Source organism: Saccopteryx leptura, unplaced genomic scaffold (assembly GCF_036850995.1).
Source record: "Saccopteryx leptura isolate mSacLep1 unplaced genomic scaffold, mSacLep1_pri_phased_curated manual_scaffold_29, whole genome shotgun sequence".
NCBI lineage: Eukaryota > Metazoa > Chordata > Mammalia > Chiroptera > Emballonuridae > Saccopteryx > Saccopteryx leptura.
In genome coordinates, this window is record NW_027095711.1 from 118,465 (window position 1) to 122,217 (window position 3,753).

A 3,753-nucleotide genomic window follows, 5' to 3' on the forward strand; every position below is an offset into this window, starting at 1 on the left:
GCTGGCCCTTCACCCTGGACTTTCCACATGTCCCCTCCTCCTGACCTCCAGAATGACTGCTAAGTAAGAATGGACCCTCAGCATGGCCCATCAGGCTGGCCCCTTAGCCAGGCCGTTCAATGTGGCCCTTTAGTCTGTCAATACAGCCTAGCCCAACAGGCTCCCCACTACACATGGAACTGCAGACTGCCAACTCTACATGGTCCCTCAGCCTGATTCTTCCACATGGCACTCCAGCATGGCCACTCAGCCTGCCCACTTTCGCACCTGGCCTGGCCAATCAAACTGCCCACACAGTCTGGTCGCTCAGATTACCCACACACTCTGCCTACTGCACATGTCACATTAGCCTGCCCAGCCAGTTTGGACCCTCAGCCTGCCAACTCAGCCTGGCCCCTCAGTGCCCACTCAGCCTTCCCACTGACCTAGTCACTCAGCCTAGTGCCTCAGTGTACCCACTCCACATGGTTACTCAGCCTGCCCATTCAGCTTGGCCCCAAATCTTAGCCACTAATCATGGCCCTTTAGCCTAGCCCCACAGCATGTCCACTCAGCATGGTCCATCAGGCTACCCTTTCAGTCTGGACTCTCAGCCTGCCCACTCAGCGTGGCTTCTCAGCCTGCCCACTTGCCTAGCCACTCAGCCTGCCCACTTCACATAGCCACTGAGTCTGCCTTCTGAGCCTGTCCCTTCTGCATGCCCTGTCAGCTTGGACCCTCATCCAGGCCACTTAGGCCACTTAGCCTGGCCATGCAGCCTGAACTCAGCTTGACACTTCATGTTGGCCACTGCACATCGCCCCTCACACTGGCCCCACAGCCTTCCCACTCAGCCTGGCTTACAAGCATCCCCACTAACATAGACACTCAGCCTGTCACCTCAGACTGGTCACTCAGCCTGGCCCTTCAGTGTGGCCCCTAATATTGGTCACTCAGCCTGGCCCCTCAGCTGGCCCACTCCACGTGGCCCCCGATCCTGGCCCCTCAGCATAGAACTTCAGCCTGGACTCAGCCAGCCTACTCCACATGGCCACTCAGACTGCCCACTCAGTTTGTTTCTTCAGCCTATTCAATCAGCCTGGCCCAACAGCCTGCCCACGCCATATGGACCCGCCGATGCCCACTCTGCATGGCCCTTCAGCCTGGCCACTCCAAATGGCCCCTCAGTATTGCACCTCAGTCTGGCACCTCTTCCAGTCCACTGGACTGGCCACTCAGCCTGGCACCTCAAACTGTTTCCTCACCTTGTGCACTAAGCCTGCCCTTCCACATGGTTCTTTAGCCTGGCCACTCAGCCTGGCAATTAGCCTTGACCTTAGGCCTGGCGACTTTAAAAGGCCTCTCAGTCAGGCCCCTCAGCCTGTCCATGCCACATGGCCACTCAGACAGTCCACTCAGGCTCGCCATTCAGCCAGGCCACTCGGCCTGCCCACTCAGCATGGCAGCTTTATCTGCCCACTAAGCTTGGTCATCAGCCTGCCCATCAGCCTGGCTTCTCAGCCACACCACCAGCCTGGCCACTCAGTCTGGCCCCTATGCAGCCCACTCACCATGGCCACTCGTCCTGGCCCCTCATCCTTGCATAATAGACTTCCCACAATACATGCCAATCAGCTTGCCTACTCAGCCTGCCCACACTGCCTGGCCCTTCTGGCTGGCCCCTCAGCCTGCCCAGTTTACATGGCCACTCAACCTGGCCCCTCAACCTTCCCATCAGACTAGCCCATCTGGTTGGCCCCTCTGCCAGGCCAATCAGCCTAACCCAATAAGCTTCCCACTACACATGGACTCACAGACTTCCCACTCTACATGGCCCCTCAGCCTGGTTCTTCCGGATGGCAGTCCAGCCTGGACACTCAGTCTGTCTGCTTTGTCTGGCCCCTTGCCTGGCCACTCAGCATGCCCTCTCAGTCTTACTCCCAGCTTGCCTGCTCACTGAAATATGGCTTCTCAGCCTGCCTACTCAGCCTGGCCTTTTAGTCTGGCCACTCAGCCTTGCTATTGAGACTGGCCCCTCTACCTGGCCACTCAGCCAGTCCATTCAGTTTGGATCCTTAGCCTGCCAACTCAGTGTGGCCACTCAGCCTGCCCAGTGAACATGGCATCTTAGCCTGCCCACTCAGCCTGGCCCCTCACCCAGCCCACTCATCCTTGCTTCTAAGTCTCCCCACTAGCCCGCACACAACCTGGCCCCTCACCCAGCCCACTCATTCTTGCTTCTAAGTCTCCCCACTAGCCCGCACACTCAGGCTGGCCCCTAAATATGGCAACCTGGTTGGTCACAGAGGAGATGTTCCCCTCCTTAGGGAATGCAGGGTATTTGCCACACTCTAAGAGACCCAAGAAGCTAGAGCATTGCAAGGGAAACTAAAAACTTATGCTTTGGCTCGGCCTACTAGAAAACAAAAGACTTATTAACCTACAAAAACAGCAAAGTGCCGGCCCTGGCTGGTTGGCTCAGCGGTAGAGCGTCGGCCTGGCGTGCGGGGGACCCGGGTTCGATTCCCGGCATGGGCACATAGGAGAAGCGCCCATTTGCTTCTCCATCCCCCTTCCTTCCTCTCTGTCTCTCTCTTCCCCTCCCGCAGCCAAGGCTCCATTGGCCCGGGCACTGGGGATGGCTCCTTGGCCTCTGCCCCAGGCGTTAGAGTAGCTCTGGTCATGGCAGAGCAATGCCCCGGAGGGGCAGAGCATTGCCCCCTGGTGGGCAGAGCATAGCCCCTGGTGGGCGTGCTGGGTGGATCCCGGTCGGGCGCATGCGGTAGTCTGTCTGACTGTCTCTCCCCGTTTCCAGCTTCAGAAAAATACAAAAAAAAAAAAAAAAAAAAAAAAAAAACAAACAAACAGCAAAGTGCCTCACATTTAAAAATTTTTTAAAAAGGAAATGAAAAACCAGACTCATTCTCACAGATGCCTAGACCAAAATAAGTATTCATCAATTACCATTAACAACCTAGGTAAGGAGGCACTCAGAAAGAAAATTTAAACCCTCCAGACAATAAATTTAAATACATAAAAATACATTGTTTAAAAGACAGAGAAGTAAAAATTGCAGAGCTGAAAAATAAAATGAGATGCCCAAGAAAATCAATTTGGCAGTTTTATGAACTCCAAAATAAAATCAACAAACAAAAGAACTATTTTACCAGTAAGATTGAAACTTGAACAAGGAACCATCACCCTAACCGGTAGAATACACATTCTTTTCAAGTGCTCATGGTACATTCTCTAGGATACACCACATGTTAGGGTACAAAAGCAGTCTCAACAAATTTAAGATTAAAATCATATCAGCCATTTTCTCTGATCACAATGGCATGAAACTAGAAAGCAATCACTACCAAAAAACTGAAAAATACTCAAACACTTGGAAATTAAATAGCATGTTATTAAATAATGAATGGGTTAACAATAAGATCAAAGAAGAAATAAAGCCCTGGCCGGTTGGCTCAGCGGTAAAGCGTTGGCCTGTCATGCGGGGGACCTGGGTTCGATTCCCGGCCAGGGCACATAGGAGAAGCGCCCATTTGCTTCTCCACCCCCCCTCCTTTTTCTCTGTCTCTCTCTTCCCCTCCCGCAGTTAAGGCTCCATTGGAGCAGAGTTTGCCCGGGCGCTGAGGATGGCTCTGTGGCCTCTGCTTCAGGCACTAGAATGGCTCTGGTCGCAACATGGTGACGCCCAGGATGGGCAGAGCATCGCCCCCTGGTGGGCAGAGCGTCGCTCCTGGTGGACGTGCCAGGTGGATCTTGGTC

General features: G+C 53.9%; 1 non-coding gene across 1 annotated transcript; it reads left to right on the forward strand.

The window, feature by feature from the left end:
* The first annotated feature begins 3,433 nt into the window (after positions 1 to 3,433).
* On the forward strand, positions 3,434 to 3,509 carry TRNAD-GUC (transfer RNA aspartic acid (anticodon GUC)). The gene has a single exon. It is a non-coding gene; the product is annotated as a tRNA-Asp (tRNA).
* Positions 3,510 to 3,753: the final 244 nt, after the last annotated feature.